The sequence below is a fragment of the Excalfactoria chinensis genome, chromosome 5 (genome assembly GCF_039878825.1).
Source record: "Excalfactoria chinensis isolate bCotChi1 chromosome 5, bCotChi1.hap2, whole genome shotgun sequence".
Taxonomy (NCBI): Eukaryota; Metazoa; Chordata; class Aves; order Galliformes; family Phasianidae; genus Excalfactoria; species Excalfactoria chinensis.
Window position 1 is genome coordinate 43,642,876 of NC_092829.1, and position 17,239 is coordinate 43,660,114.

The 17,239-nt window shown below is 43.7% G+C and overlaps 2 long non-coding RNA genes across 2 annotated transcripts; both read right to left on the bottom strand.

The window, feature by feature from the left end:
• Positions 1-4: 4 nt before the first annotated feature.
• LOC140253420 (uncharacterized) lies at positions 5-8,223 on the bottom strand. The gene is made up of 4 exons (XR_011903848.1): positions 8,142-8,223; positions 5,872-5,996; positions 4,740-4,896; positions 5-124 (listed from the first exon to the last, which is right to left on the bottom strand). It is a non-coding gene; the product is annotated as an uncharacterized lncRNA (long non-coding RNA).
• Positions 8,224-11,216: 2,993 nt separating this feature from the next.
• LOC140253419 (uncharacterized) lies at positions 11,217-16,780 on the bottom strand. The gene is made up of 4 exons (XR_011903847.1): positions 16,593-16,780; positions 16,140-16,210; positions 14,558-14,710; positions 11,217-11,328 (listed from the first exon to the last, which is right to left on the bottom strand). It is a non-coding gene; the product is annotated as an uncharacterized lncRNA (long non-coding RNA).
• Positions 16,781-17,239: the final 459 nt, after the last annotated feature.

Here is a 17,239-nt window from a genome sequence, read left to right on the forward strand (position 1 = left end):
CGTTCCTTAGACTCCCTGCACCTTCGGCTTTCTGCTGATGGGCATTTTCAGAGAGGAAGCTGAGGCCTCTGAACTGTGGCATGCAGCAACCAGCAGCTGCAGGATGCTGGCTCCAAACAGGGATCTAGAAAAAGCAAAAAGCACCAAATACACCTCAGAATTGGCATTACTTAAAAGTCATTTCTAACACAAAGTTTATTTTACCCTTAAGAGTCTCCAAATCCACTAAAAATAATGCTGATGTTGATAATACTTCAATCTGTGTTCTCTTCAATGCAAAGAAAGCCAAAACAGTAGGTACCAGGGCTTGGAGTCGTGGTGGTGGGTTTGGGTTTGTTTTTATTAAGAAACAAATTTCTCTTCACTTTCCAAGCCAGAGGAATGGCAAGAGTTCCTTGTGCATTATTCTTCAGGACATCCAAAGGACCTATATATTGTAAGGAATGTCACTGAAATGCATCTACATGGCCAGGCCAAATTATCTTACTAAATGTGATTAGTTAGCAACTCAGACACAGGTTAAAAAAAAGAGGAGAAATAAAAGAAAGCATTACAGCCTCCTCACACCACAAATCCCAGTCTTCATCCACTTAGGATTCCTGGGAATCTTCTCAGTCTTTTTTTTGGGAAATGGCCCACAATAATTTCGTCTGAGAAAGGATGGGACATCAGAATCTGGCTTCTCTCCCAACAAGAGGATTTAATCATTTGTCCTGTGAGCAGCTCTTGGCACCCAGAGAAGTCTGTCTGCTTTGGGACAGATGTCTGGTTGCTCAGGCTAACTATAGCACAGGAACTACCATCAACATTTGCATTCCCCAAATTCTTTTGCTGATCTCCACTGGGATAATATCATAGTTCTTTGTTTGCAAATATAGATGTTTTACCAGACTAATATGCTGGGAACTGCATTTAAACTGAAGCGCCATGATGTGATTTGAGTTTTAAACAGGCTTGTGAAAAAGTGACCTTCACTCCTTTGGTTCAAGGCACAAATGCTTGGTGTTCAGCATATGGGAGGAAGGGAAAAGGTTCAATGGGAAATCAAACCAGAGTTTGCAAAGTGACATGAGTTACCACTGAAACCCCTCCCATCGCCCCTCATGTTCTTAGCTCCATTCTACAGGTGGAGACACTGAGGCCCACAGAGATCAGTGCAGGAATTAACTCCTGTTCTGTGGAATTCACTTCACAGTTACAAACATGCTGAGACCAACCCTCATTCTAAAAGGGGATTAAAATATTTTAAAGCCTACTGCAAATAACACAGTGTTTTTTGCATTGGAAAGCACACACCAATCATCTTTTAGCAACTTAGGTGCTGCTTCTGTGTTTGCCTGCCCTTGCAACTGGTGTGATTAGGGTCTGAGAAAGGATGGGTTTTATTGGGGTAATTTTTAAATTGAGCCCTTAAGTATGACTAATTTGGAATTCAATGTGAGTTAAGCACATACTTAGCTCCAAGTATCTGCTTCAACATGTGGCTGAAGTAGCATTTGGTGGAGCCTGACTGATATTGACTCTACTGGAGAAGGCATAGACTGTGCAGAGAACCTCCATCCAGTGATGGCAAAATTACAGCAGTACAGCAAAACCTTAAAAGCTAAGCAAGCTGCTAGTAATCTACACTTGCTTGAAAGGGTGTTTTCATACCACCTGAGGGCTGCCACATCACCTTGCAGTTTCTGAGACTGACAGGCTGACAGTGTAAAAAGCCCTTAGTTGTTCATGAGCAATTAATTGGTGACACCTCAATTACGCCTGGATTGATCACCTTGCTTTTCAGGTTCACTCAGAGGTAAGCAATAATGATATCGCACCACGCTCTCTAGTTATGACAGGACTTGATTTGTGATCTTTACAGAAATTAATTGGAGTTCAAATCAACAGTCTCAGAAACTTAATGAGCAGAGAGATTCATAATATCTGTACAAAGGTGGTGAAAATCTCCATTGCAGCACTTCTGCTTCATGCACGTTTGTAAGCTGAAGGTGATTTTTTTTAAATGGCAGTATTAAGGAGAGACACTCATTTCTGTGCCGAAGGCTGCAATAATACAATGGAATATTGAGGATCTGTATGCTACACAAGGTTGTACAGCAACATCTGTAGGCCAGAAGTGCAACACATGAACACTGGTGCAGCTGAATACTGCCAAGTTTGAATCAGAGAGTATACATAGTTCCATTTTAAAAGCAACATTGTTATTTTCCTTCCAAACTCTTCTCCCTAGTACTGCATATGCTGTGAGCCTGAAGCAACAGCGAGGCTGGACAAGAGCTACATGGCTGCTACTTACAGCACTCCAACACCTGCAAAGCTCCGACTGAGGGCTCTGCAGGGCAAGAGCAACCTTTCTGATGCATCCTTGTGGTGCCCCAGCACATCAGCAATGGGTTAATGAGTGGGTTTCCATTTAACACTAGCAATAATATTAAGGCCATGTGTTGACCCTGACGATAGGGAGCAGACCATAGGAGTCATCTTCTTGAGAACAGGAAGGGACTAACCCAGCAAGTCAAAGGCCCAACTTTTCATTTCCCACTATCAGCTGAGGTCCTGAGACCAACACATGGGCTTTTGTGTCTTAGTTTCTCCTCACATTATCATTTGTGCCACAGAGCCAACAGAGGTGCAAACACCTCTCAATGGCTTGCCATACTAGAGGTACGCAATTGCAATTGGGGACAGCTATTGAAACAGAATCCAAAGATGAAAAGCAAAAGGGTCCACGCAACCCTGCCATCTTCATTCATGTCCTAGAAACAGCAGGCCCCTCCTGCACCTGTTACTCACCTCCAACCACAATCTAAACAAGCCAACCCTGAAGGAAGCCTTTTCTGCTGCTTGGTTAGAGATCCAATTCCTTTACTCTGCTCCTGGTTCATTACAGAGGTTATTACCTGCTTCCCTATTAAAGCCCTACTTGCTTTTTCGGCAATCAATGCAATGCAGACCATATCAAATAAAAACATAATTTAGCCAAAATCTGAGCAATACTTCAGCACTTGAACAGAATGGTCTAGGAACAAAATGGAAACAGCACGACTTTCATGCTAAAGGACTAACACGGCACTGTGGAGTTTATGGGTGCCTGCTGTAGCAATCACGGGAAACATCATATGATTTAAGTTGATAAAATTAATAAACCAGAATCCCTGGGCTGTTCTGGATAAGCCATTGTGCTGTTTTTAATGTACTTGTGGCTCCCAGCTTCATCAGGTGTTCTAGACAGTCAGGAACTGTAAAAAACATTGGAAGCTCTCCCTAAACTTACTATGGTGCCTCTTTGTCCAGATAACTGATTTTTATACACAGTTTATAGATTGTAGTCTTTTCTGTTCAGTAAATTTTAATTCTAAGATGAGATGACTGATCTGGAGCTTAAAACATCATTTTCTTTGAAATTTATCCTAATATTTCAAGCTAACACGTTACCTTTAGAGAGAGGGGAAAACAAACAAACAAACAAAAACAACAACAACAACAAAAACCACAACGATAGGCAGATATTGAAAAGCAATCGAACACCAACAAATGCCAAAGTACATCCAACAGGCTGTGACTGAATATGACACTGCAAGGAGAGAAGGGAAGAGTCCCTTTAAAAGGCTGAGGACTCAGAGTTTTTCCTCCCTTCTTCCTATCACTGGTTTCATTGATCTTACTGCCTGAGTGGCTATGACAAAATACTCTGTCTTCTTCAGCCTTTATATATAATTTCAAGTTATACTAGAAACTAAAATGAGAAACAGTCATACAGAAAAAGTTGATAAACTCCACTTTTTATGTGAACTAATTCACCGCTACAAGATGTCAAAGGAGCTGGTGTGGCAGGTGGGCTTGGCTCCTCTCCTCCGTCAAGGGAAAACAGAAACTTGGGGATATAAATGAAGTACACAGCAAACCTTGCACAGCAAATGGGAGGAAGCATGAATAATTTCCACATGTATAATCACCGCTCCAGAGTCTGGGCAATACACTTCATACAACACACATTCCAGCTATAATGTGCATCTGCAGTGTAACTCACCCACCTAGAATATAGACAGGAAATAAGGTTTTTCCAGTGTCTGTTCAAATACAACAAGATAAAGCGTCTGAGCTTAACCCTGCCCACACCAACACCACAACAGGAAGAAGCCCAGAGGACTGTTCACATGCTTAAAACAGTTCACTGAATCAGGACCTGAATTGAAGCTTGCTGATGAGTGTTTTTATCTTCTGGTAGGGGAGTAAAATTTCTTTTTGGGGGCTGGTTTCTGAGCATGTCATGCCTGTTATGTTCTAAGAGGATGACAGCCTCATTGTTACCAGGGATGGCAGCTCTTGTGGGAAGGCATGAACATGGAAGGAAGGAGTATTTTGGGATCAGCCCACACACAGCTGTGAATGGACTCCCCTGCCTGGAGCCAGCTCAGGGCACAGAGGAGCTGTCTGGCTTGCTGAGTTCTGCTGCCGCATACCACACGCAGTTCTTTCGAGGCTATTCTAGTCAGAAGCAGCAAAAAAATTGAGCCCAAAGGCAGGGAACACTAAAATCACAATGGCCAAGTCCATAACTGAGAAAATTCACAGCAAAGTTTTGGCCACAAAGACGGATGCATTGGGCACCTTGACAGCCACCTGGACCCAGAAACAACAGCCCCAATTTCACATTTATGAGGAAGAGCTCTGTAAGAAAGAACATGGAGGGAATGCTACAGACCTTATGTTTAGTAACACTACTTAAGGCATACCTGGAAACCACAAAAAAGAAGTTGGCAGAAATTCCCAAAGTCCTTGTCATCAGTATGTCCAGTCTGCTTCACAATCATGAATGAATGCAGCCTTACAAGGGAGCAAGGCAGTAGCATCTTCCACATTTTCAGTGGACAACACCCGAACACAATTATTCTGTAACAAAATGGACAGTTATAAGACTTCCACAAAGCTGCACCTCAGGGCTCCTTGGCATTACATCTCAAATGGAGAATGTGATTGTTATCACCTTTAGTTTTGTGGGGGAAAGAAAGAAAAAAAACCTCCTAAAATATAACCAATGATATTTAAAGGATTACACAGCAAACCATCCCAGCAACAGGCTCCGCAGAGCTAATCCTGAGATTGTAGAAAGCTCCAGACTGACACATCAGAGTCACTGCCAGAAAGTCTAAAGTTTATTTAGTTTCAAATAATCTTATTGAGCAGAGGAATGTAAACATATGAAGCTCAGTCTCAAGACTGGGAGAACTATGTGAGCAGGACTCGATGTGAGCTAAAGGACCTAATCTGTGAATGGTTGCAGGGACAATGAGATCACGAATTCTGTGGGACTATATGTAGGAAGAAATGCCTTTATATTGTGTGTATGTTTGTGCAATAGACACAAGTGGACTCTAGTGATATATGCTATTCTTTAATTTCAGGACTATTCTGATGCTCTGAAATCTGTTGAGTAAGCAGGGGTGCTGGCCTGGCACCCCCCTAAGGCTCCTGGGAGAGGGAGCAAGGACAAATGTGACCCTGACCCCTGCAGCTACCCATGGCTGTGCACTGCCTATGGGGAGAGCTCTCTCCTGCAGCACCTCTGCTGTGAGAGGCAATGTTTGGGACTCTCTGACCTGCCACGTTCCACCAATATAGAATCAAAGAATCACAAACATCAGAAAAGACCTCCAAGATCATTTAGCCCTACTGTCCACCTACCACCAATATTTCCACTAAACCATGTCTCTCAGTACCACATCTATGCATTTTGTGAATACCTCCAGGGATGGTGACTTCACCGCCTTCCTGGGCAGCCCATTCCAGTGCCTCATCACACTTTCAGAGCAGAAAGAGTGGTCTCCTCCCCACACTCCGTACTGAGGCAAACAACAAGAGGATCACCTGGTCCATCCAGGACAGCTTGCATCATGGAGAAGGCACTTCATTGTGAGAGGTCATGGTCAGGTATCAGAAAATGCACATCTCTGCTCCTCACCACAGCCTGTAGTCTTCCCTGCTGCCCCTGTCTGGATGGGAGTTGATATCAATACAAAGCAATTTCCTGCAGACTATGTCAAAAATGAGTGTCAAGGCTGAGGTTTTCAAGCTTTTTTGGCTTCTTCTCAGATCACCTCCTTTGCACAGTTCTCAATCAGGATATACATACCTTCTTTTACAAAACAGGCTCAGAAGCCTTGGGACCCTGCTGAGTTACTATGAAGTGACCCAGGCAACATCTTCCAGGATATAATAAATTAAACTGTTAACTACACTCCTCAAATCCTTCTTCTTGAAAGGCCATTTCTAACTTGTATCATTTATTAATCTCAGCTGCACTGAATTATTAAAGTGAAATCCTCAATTACTCCCATCACTAAAAATACCAGTGTGGCTTTTAGACCCACATTTCTACTTTCTACTGTAATGCATTCTTCATTTTAATTACTGGTACCACATTTCCAAAGGCCAGTGTGTTATCTTTGCGGGATATTGGTCAACCTAGAAAGAGGCTGACAGGCGAATATGTCGTTAGGCTTGATGGGCAGTGAATTCCTGAAAGAAAAGAATGTGGCAAAAAATCCCATTATCTAGGTGAACCAAAGGCATGTCAAAGTGAAGGAACAAGAGGAAATCAGTTGCTTCTTCCACTACAGATGCGTGTGGCTCAAGACACTTCACCAGACACAGTCTGAATAGAGATCTTTCTACATTTTTAATCTAAGAGTCGAGCTGGGAAACAAGAAGAGATTTATGGGGTAAATTCTGAGCCTGCAAGGGTAACAAGGGCTCCTCAGGTAAAACTCTCAAATGAAGAGATCAAGATCCCTTCTAATCAAAACCACAAAGGATGCCTAAACAACAACCCGAGCACGAAGCAAGCCTCATCTTACTGATGAGGCTGATGGCACCTACCAAAGAACTACCACAATCCTCTGACTGCCATAACCTTTTTTGACTTAAAGATCAGACATTTTGAATAGCCCTGAATATCCCATCCTCAAGGCCAACTGATGATTGAACTGGCAGACGCCCACCATGCAAAATCCTGTGTACTCATATGCCTCCTCCTACCAGAACTAACTCAGGAATAACAAAGGACTTTCATCTGCATGGCCCAACCCACCCCTGAGTATCATACTGACCCATCAGCAGCTAGGAGGATGTCCTCAGGAAAGCAAAAGGCTGGTTGTGACATGGGGTTACCAGCTGTCTTAGCTTCTCTCTGACCAAAAGAGACTCTTAAACAAAGACTCACTGGCACACTCTGCTGTGTGCAAAGTGCAGTACTGTGATCTTTATCCTGGCTGTTAGCTCTTGCAAAGCCTATAATGCCATGCTTTCTTTTTTGTTAGCCAGGCCAGCTACCAGTGCCAAAATATGTCCACCTAGGTTTACGATAGAGGCATTGCCTCAAAGGAGAGCTGGCTTTAGGTTCTCAAATGTAATCCCTTTCAGTCAATGATCAAGAATAAGGGACTCCAGCAGTCAAGCTGGACCACATGTACAATAACAACTACAAGAGTTTTTCCTATTCCCGAGTCAAATGCAGTAAATGAGCTTTCTTCCTCTGGACAGAAGTCAGTCTTTTCCTTTTCTTTTTTCCTTTTTTTTTCCTGTCCAGTTCCTTTCCTATGTGTGTGCTTTCAGTTTCAAGTACTTGTAAGAATACTGGGACCAGCAATAACGTCAGCAAAACAGAGATAAAGAAGAAGATGCAGGGAAGACTCCAGAGACCACGCAGGATTTCCTCATTACAAGATAATTAATGTATTACATTTTACCTCTCATTCCCTTTCCAACCTTCTTAATAAGAAGAGACAAACAGAAGCCCAGCTGTACACAGCCAACATCTGATGGGGTCAAAAAACTTTTAACCTACAGCACATGCAGTTGTACAAAAGGTGCTATGAAAAGTAGTTCCCCGGGACCTTTGCCATCAGAAGAATACTACAGAAATGATTTAGAAAGGCCCTGCTAGTTTTTCAAGTTAATCTAGTGCCAGCAGGGAATTCAGGAGTAACCACTCCAGAGGACGAGCTTCTACTGTAGCCAACAGAGCAGGCGCAGTAAACGGTGGGAAATACAACTTGTGCCACTCCCCATCAACAAGCTTCAGTTTCTGATCTCGGAACCACTGCCTGCAGGCACAATCAGGGGTTTTAAAACTTTACCTGTCTGGAGTTGCTGGATTTCCACAGATATCTCTGCCCTTCTAGGGTAGGGCTGGAAGTTTCATCAGCTCACCCTACCTGCCGCACCAGGGAGAGAAAATGAATTCTGTTAAACAGACAATCATGTTTTCCTAAAGTGTTTCCCAGAGCAATTCTAGCCTGCAGACAAGGGGGGAAAATGCAGTCAGTTAAGATCTACTTTGGCCTCTTTTCTTATGGGAAAAAAAAAGATCAAACAAAAACACCAAGAAGCAAAGAGAGAGCTCCTGTCCCACCCACGTGGAGAGCTCTTTACGCCCATCAACACAATGTCACTTCGCCAGGACACTGCTCTCCATGCATTCAGCAACCTCAGAAACACCCTCTGCTGCTGGGGCAGATGGGTCTCCTACATAAAACTGGGTCTCTTTGCTGTTCCCACTAAAGCCATGTGGTTTTATGCTGTGCTCTGTCCAATCTCTGCTTTGCTGTATAGTTCTGATGTTTCGGTTTGCGTCTCATTTTAAAAGAGGATAAAGGAAAACACAAACACAGCACAATATGAATAAGAAAAATATTTGCAAAGACACAAACTGCAGCTCAGCTTTCAAGGTGATGATTCAATATAGAAAAAAAAAAGCTTTTTGCAACTCCTAATACTAGTAAACAAGGTAAATTCCATCTTTATTAAATTACTGTAAACTGAAATTAAAATAAAAATGGCTCTTAATGTTTATGTATGCATTAATGATTCCCCCATTTTTAATAGCTACTATTGCGGGAGCAGAGGGACTACATCATCCTCCAAACAGTGCTTCTGGAGCAACAAAACTAACTGGCCCTTAATCTAATCTGGTTGATCAACCCTTTTCTCTTTTTATTTTATATCACATCACTTTCTTAAGCCCCATCTTTTATTCTGGTGTTAGATCCCCAATGCAGTTCTTAGAAGTGGCTCTCTGCTATTCAGTGCAGTTGGCTTTTGAATGAAACATGAGGTTCTTTAGCACCTCAGGAGGCTGAGCATGCTTTAGCAGCTCAGCCTCAGCCTCAGCACAAGGACTGCCCTTTAATTCCACTTAAATAAATTCAGTGTTGTTGGTTTTGCCCCTGCTCAGAAAGGAGCTTAGTGGGAAAGTCAAAACAGATCTCAGCCAAAGGGAAAAAATAATAAAGCAAGCTCATAAATTAAGTCAAGCAAGTGTATCCTAGGAACAAGAAAGAGCTCATGCAGACGAGGCAAACCATGCCACGCATAGAAAGCAAATCCCCACTGCTGGTCCCCCCCCTCATGCCATTCCAAAGAAGCAAATCTCTATGTGAAGTGTTTGTGAGTATGCTGGAAACAGAGGGGCCCTGGAAAAATAATTAAGAAATAAATTCCACTGTTCGGTGGCATTTGTTCCAAAGGAAACAAAGTGTCTTTTGTGAAACTCTCCCTCCAGAAGCCTTGCAGAGTTTGAACTGCATCCACAGCCTCCACTGGTATTAAATCCAAAGTGAGATCTCATTGTTTGCCTTTCCTTTAGCTACTTGAAATCCAAAAATATGTTAAAATATCTGACTAATCAACTACGCCTGATCTGCACTTTTCTCAGGACATGAATCAACCTCAGTATCATTTAAAAAAATCAATTAGCACTATTATTCAAGAAGAGTACCCCGCATGTACGAGCGAGTGAGTTATATGAAGGGATTATCCCTAGACTCCAATAATAAGCCCCTACTCATTCATCATATGAAGTCATATCAAGTCTATAGTATTGTTTGCTAACTAGCATGTATTAGGTAAGGATGAGATTTTTAGAAGGAATTAAAGCCCTTCGGAAAATCCTTCCAACTCCGGAGGATTTGGAAACCTAGCTAACAAAGCGCCTTACAAAATCCCCTGCTAAGCACCTTCATGTTTACTTTCTTTCCTCTGAAACTCCAAGAAATCAACACAGACTAATGGCACTGCTTTATGCATTGTGGGAGAGGATGTGTGGTGAAGGACTCTGTGAGTAACCAAACACAGGCTGATTTATAGGCCTGGCCAGGGTAGGATGAGCTGGGCTTCCCAGCCATCACTTCAGCAAAGGTTCTGAGGGGAAAGGTAAATCACTGGAAGGATGTAGCTCTTCTTTTTACCAAAGAAGATTGGAGAGAAAAGTACAAGATTACCTGCAATGTCCCCCTCGTGGCCAAAATCACTGTCTCAGCAGGGTCCATCAGGTGAGAACACATCATCATCATCTTGCCTTCTCTCCTGGGAAAGAGAAATGGGAGGGAAATTATGAGCTCTGTAAGCAAAATGAAGTACAGAATCGGAAGGAGCTGAGAGACCAATTAAGCACTGCACACATGTAGGCTCCCCACATGGCAGCTGACCTACAAAGGATATCCAGTGCAGACAAAGGGCTGCAAATTGAACTGATAAAGCAACCACATGCAAAAGCAATGCAACATCAAGCTGCATTAAGGGAGGTAGATTACCCTCACATTAACTCTGTTTTAAAGATATGATTAACGTCATGGAAATCAGCGCAGGTATGCTGGGGTAGACACTCATTCAGCCTCGCTGCTTCACATGTGCTTGCTATTATGAGTTTGCAATCCTGTAAATGCAAAAGGGAGAGGCAGCTCCCATAATATTTCTTGCACGGCATTTGCAGTTACACAGCTGGGTGAAGCCAGACAAAACTTCCTCTGGAAAAGAGAGAAAAGCAGTTCACCTGCTGCCCTGCATGAAGGCAGAGCCTAAGTAGACCACTGCTGCCTTGTGAGCACCGAGGGATTGTTTTCTCCTCCCACTAACAACCCTGCTTTTCCCTGCTGGGAAACAGACGGTGAATAAAACTCCATGAGCTGCCCTGCTGTCTGGGAAGGGGTAAAAAAGGCACATGTGTGGACATGAGAACACTTCTGTGCTTAGTTTGGTCCTAAGCAAGGAGACAAGTGTAGCTAGATGGACATCACAGTGAACTAAAGGAGCTCTTTGAAGCCTAATAACCTTTTGAAGGTATCACTGGAATCCCAATCTGAGTTCAGAGGAATGATTTTTCATTCCACTGTATTGGCAATACCACACTGCCCAAAACCTCACCTCATTAAGATGTGCTTCCATCCTCTTCCTCCTTATAAGAATAGGATGTGCCCATTGAGACCTCTTACTTCCGTGGGGTTGCAATAAAAATGCCAGGACTGGAAGTCACAAGGATGGAGGAGTCTAAAGAACAGGAAATTGGAAGAGACATATATGCAAAACTATTGGAGATGCAGCCAAGACAGAAATTTCAAAAGGAAAACAATGCTGAGTAACATAATTTCCCCCAGAAGCAGCAAGTCATTCAGCAACCTTGAATTAACTCACACCTCTGCTGTCTCTCCACGTCCTCGTGAGAGAGGAATGAAATCCTTTATCAGCATTGCCAAAGAAAAAGCCAAACTCCAAACAGCGTAAATATTAGAAAGCCCCAATTAAAGTCAGCGAGCTGGCAGCTGCCCTGCGATGATTAATGGGTTCACACAGCTCCCTGCACCCTGGCTCAGCCACACCAAGCTAATGCTTGAGAATTTCATAACCTGAGACCCTGCTTTCAAAGACACAGCCACGGCTGCCCTGTGATTCCTCCAAGAGACAGCTGAAATGAGAGCTCAGTTTTCTCTTTCTCAGACAATTCCTTAAGAATGGGGCACTGAACACTCACTACTGAATCAGCGCTGTAACACACTGTAAACTGAAATAGAGAACAAGGGGCCTTCCTGGTAATGAGGCTAGGCAGGGAAATCTGTTTCCATAATAATAAGAACTAAAAGCACAACGGGGGGGCAATAGCAAAGAATACAGCATCATAGCTGGAAAAACATCAGCAGAAGGAAACAAGGAGAAATGCAGGTAGATGAGGACACACTGTATACAGCAGGAGCCTCCCAGGTTCCCTTCCAAGCTTTGGCAGCATAGGTGGCCCGGGCACTGCCTGGCTTCTGCAGGAAAAAAATGTGGGGCTCAGCTGTAAGTCACACACACATCTGCACTGCTGAACAACAGAGTGCTGTGGACAAGCGACTGACATGCAGTTCACAGGAGATGCCGACTGCATGGAGCACATACGTATGGACCACTTCTCTGTGCACCATGCTGCTGCTGCCAAGAGCCTCCTGTATTCAGTACCACTGTGGATCTATTAAATGCGTGCACAGAAAGGGTGCTAATTGCTTTCCCATTCACCAGTCATAGCATCTACTGCCACAGAAAGTGCACACAATACAAAGCAAATTTCTGCTTAGAAAACAGAGCTGCTTCCAGAAACCTGCTGCATTTTAATTATTATCTGTATATATGTGGAATCCTTTTGTTTTATAACAGCGCTATCAGCTGAGTCACTTTCTCCACTCCCTTCACGTGGAGACCATTATTGTTGGCCATACCTTTCTTACGGCTATGGCAGTACCCAGCCAGGCACACATGCAGCTGCTGCAGCAGGGAACTTTGGAAAACCATCTCCACATTGTGACACATGCTGAAATTTCCCCTGCCTATTTATGTTCTGCTGTGCCTCTTTTGCAGCCCATCCATCATCTGTGAGAAAGTGGAGGTGGGGAGGGGGAAAACCAACACAGACACCCAGCCCACATTTCATGTACTGCACAGTGACATGAGGGCAGTAGGCAGTGAGATAGGAATAAGGGCAGCACAGCTGGGAGGAAAAGCAGTCTAAGAGGGGCAGTGGAGGTAGGGCCAACTTGGCCACTTAGGACTGAAGCCTTCATCTCAGCATCTTGAGTTTGGATAGAGTATCCTGGGGGCATCACCTTCAAGACAACTGGTGGGGAAATTCTCCCCATTTTTTCAGCTGCAAGCCTTATTTCAACCAGTTTGCACATAATCCTCACAGATGAGCAACCCTGAAGCAGAAGACACAGTATCCAAAGTCCTGTGACTAGCCCTGCACTTCCACCACTCGTGTAACAGTTTCACATTTGAGAGTACACCTCATAAATCCACCAACTGCCCTTGTGCTAAATCTCATTTGGCAGCAATCTTTTCGCTTCTGTCAGCCTCATAGCCCTTCCTCAGAGGGGTGTGCGCATATTAAGGGAGGAATGTCGGTAAATTCTTCCACCAGTTCAGGCTCCTGCTTTCCATCTGGCAGTCACAGAGACCACCCTGTGATCACCTCTGTGATCTCTGTTCAGGAAAAAAAACCTTTGTCTGGAGACATCAGGGTTAACAGAAGCCAGCCCCATGTGCTGGTTCAGCATTACACCCGCATAGTACTGCTGAAGGCACTTAAATTTCCCAGCTCTGGCTTGAACACAGTGATGGTTGGCACAGTACGACACCACACGAGAAAACAGCAAAAAGAAGAGGTGAAATATTCATAGAAGGGAATATATTATTTATCTCGTGGATAAACCGAGCAGCACTGACAGCTCATAGGAAAGAAAGAAGGCTGAGGTTCATTAGCTCCCAGCTTCCCTTTGTGTGAGATGCTTGGGGATCGTGCAGCAAATCCGGATGGAGGCAGCACCAACGCAAGGCAGAGGCACAGCTGAGCCGTGTGTGCCCAGGGCTAGAGCTCTTGCACAGAGGTGAGGAAGTGGTTGGGATGCTAGAACAAGGGTCAGCCCTTGGGTTGGTACTGGACAGCTATCTGAAGGGACAAGAGACACAGTCAATTGCAGCTCCAGAACTGGTATTCTACCTGCCTTATCGTTTGCCACAGGTATTGTGCTTGTGTGCAAAATCTCTGATTCTGTCACCCTTCCTGAACGCAACATCAGGCACAACATACTAGGGAAGCCAGCTCAATTTCCTCTACATTCCTTCTTAATTTAGTGCCCAATCAGCATCAGAAACAAACAAAACGCACACACAAATAGCTCTGTTTCTCCTCACTCAACAGATGAAACACAGCCCTGCTTTCACGCACCACTTACCCTTCTGTGTGACTATGAATAATGCACACGTGAGCACTCCCTGGAAGCAAATGGTCACTTTACATAAAAGTACACAAATGCTATTTTTTCACCCACAAGGCTGCTACGAGCATTTTAAAGCAGGGCTGCTGCTTCACCGGTTCTGCCTGAGGAACCCCTGGGAGGAAAGGGCTCTGCTGTTCTACAGCCCTGAGCACAGCATCCCCCTGTAGGGACTTCAGGAGCCAAAAATGTTTGCTGTTTGCTGGCAGTGAAGTTCCTTTTTCCCCTCTATTGAAGCAGGGGGTTCTGGTCTCAGGTGCCCCATTCAGCAGATGCTTTAGCATGAAGCTCTGACAGGATGAGGGTTGAGCAGCATTTTACCCTCAGTAACTAAAGCAGACAGCAGTAGTTTGCGGGGTATGGAGAGCTGACCCACCTCCAGAGCCTGGTCACCAAACATTCCTCCTTGCTGTTCCTCCTTCCTTTCCACAGCACACAAGATCACATTTTGGCTTCTAGAGCTTCTTTCCTACCTGGGTATGATCTCAATTGGTGGACAGAACCAGTCCAGGTTTTAAGAACATTCAGTTGCCTCTATAGGTAAGAGCTGCGAGACATGCCAACCAAACCCATCTTCATTAGCCTAAATTAGCAATGCATTTCATTTCCTTTTTCCTCCTTCAGTCCTAAAAGAAGCAACAAAAGTATATGGCTCAATATCAAAACAACCACATAAAAACAAAAACAAACAAACAAAACAAAAAAACCCTGTCAGCAAAAGAATAAAATAAAGTAGAAAAAAACAAATTCAAGTCATTTGGAATAGCACTTGCAGCACCTTAGTATTTTCTTAGGGGACTGGAAAGAGAAACAGGGGACACCAGGCTCACAGGCTTATTCTTTACATCAGTGTCTGCCCAAGGAAGACCCTGAATTGTCAGATGAATATATTCTGAGTTTTCACTTTATAAATCTCTATTCTTTCTTTCCCTGTGCTCTTCCGCTCCCATTCTCTGTAAAGTTTTGATTCACTCTTGAGAATGTAGATTAGAAGCAGGAAGCCAGGCAGACCTCAGGATGATTTTAATTGCCTGCAGTTTCTTTTAGAAAACAGGAGAATAGATATGCAAGATCTTCTATGAAAGACGGGTGGATGACTAAGGTCTACCTCATTATATGCTGCCATAGCACAACTTGGCATGTGGCAGCACTCATTTGATTGTGTGCACAATCACATCACCTCCTCACAGAAATGGGACAATGTTAGAAGCTCCTCACACTGTGACAACAAGTTCTTGGGACGGGGCTGCGATGTGCATGCAGACACTGCAGACACCCTGAATTAATTAAGACTGAACAACGAGAACGGAGGGGAGGAAAAAAGGCAAAATCCCAGATGATTCATTTCACAGATTCAGCAGCCATACTTGCATTCCCCAGATAACACACTTCTGATCTGGACAGGAAGAATTCTCTCTGTGACACAAATCCCAGCCCTTCCCTTACATGTCTGCTAGAAGAAGTTACAAGGTAGCTTCACATCTCACCAACAGCCATAAGGATGCCAAACTCCTTTCAGATGAATCTCAGGAAGAGGTCACTGCCAGCAGGTATGTGCCCACCAGCAGATGGGAGGCAGAGGTATAGCCTTCATTTCTCATTCTAAGTTGCCATTATCTTAGGCAATCAACTGGTGTTCCTTGCCCTAAAGTTTATTAAGATCTAAAAAGCCCCATTCCTTTATGGTTTGGTTACACCTTGCATTGTTTGCATTACACTGATTTGCTTGTTTTCTGGATTTGCTCTGGGTTTTTTTCTGTGTGCATATGCTAAAGAGGAGAAGCTGCAAAATACAAAGGGGAAACCAGTGTTCTTGAAACCTCAGTTTGACAGGTTGGCCAATATGCCATTGAAGATCAGCCTCTGGTCTCTATCAAAACTGTCACTGTGGCTACCATATGAAGATTTTCCTTTCAGGAAGCTTTCAGGCAGATAAGACTTAGTAGAAGAGATTGTTGCATTTGAAAATTCTGAAATAGAATTAGGCCCTTGGCTGAAAGGCCAGTGGCTTGGAAGGCAGGAAAGGGGCAGGCACACTAGGAGGTGTTGTCTGACCTGAGGATGTCGCTGCTCCTTTGGATGCTGCTTCGCCAGACTGGTGGGACTGGTTAACTGGTTCTCCCCTCCTGGATTGCCAAAGCAAAGAAATTACTCTTTGTTTGATTTATAATTAAAAACATTTTATAAATTCATGAAAGAGCAAACGTTTTCACTGTTCTTAGAATAAGTAGTTACAAAGGGTCATGTTTAAGGTTTTAAAGAAAGCTGGATTCTGTCAAAGACACTTGACAGCTCCAAAAGAGCAGCGTGAAGAGTAAATTATATATGGACACTAATAGGTTTACAGGAGACATTTAAGCCTCAAGAAGCCTTTGCAATTTTTTAATGAGCCTCCGGTCTCCTCCTGGCAGAGTCTGTGCTGAGAACACACTCAAGCAACTACTTTATCACAGAAGCAGTAGGTTCAGGGTCTGGAAGGAACGTACGTGATTGCTTGCTTTTATTCACCTGTTAATTCTGACTTCCATAGCTTCACTACAGTTGTAGCGCTGCTGGATCACAGAGTGTTATGACAAATGAATCTTGAAAACCAGGACCTAAGAAGCCAGACTCTGGTCCTCATCATAACTTGAGTGTCATCCAAGTGGTGGAAACCAACTCCAATTGGTAGGACATCAGCAGCACGTGTTGCTATTCACACACCTGTTTAATAAGACAAAGAACCACTGCTGGAGTGGGAATCCTGACTTCCTGACAGCATTACAGAGCATCTCTGCATAAGTATCCCCACACAGAGCAAGCTGTGATGTTAAACTGCTCCATAAGTAGCAAGAACCCTCAAGTGGACTTGCTTAGAAGTCAACAGAAGATTTTGAAAGATGTGTTACAGGGAAACATAAAAGTATGCTGGGAAAGAGTCTAGTGTGCTAGACTTCTGCTGATGATGCTCATTACCCAAGAGGAACAGGGGGCAAAAGTAATTTAAAGCCCACAGTCCTGCTTGCTTTAAATACTGGGCTTGTCTTTTTATTATTGCTTTTGCAAATTAAATAGGTGTTCTAGGTAAAGCTTTTTAGACAGTGTGGGTCCTAGAGCCTTTTGTATACCAACAGAGCTTAGCATTCATCTTTTCAAAGCACTTCTTAAAGAGACAG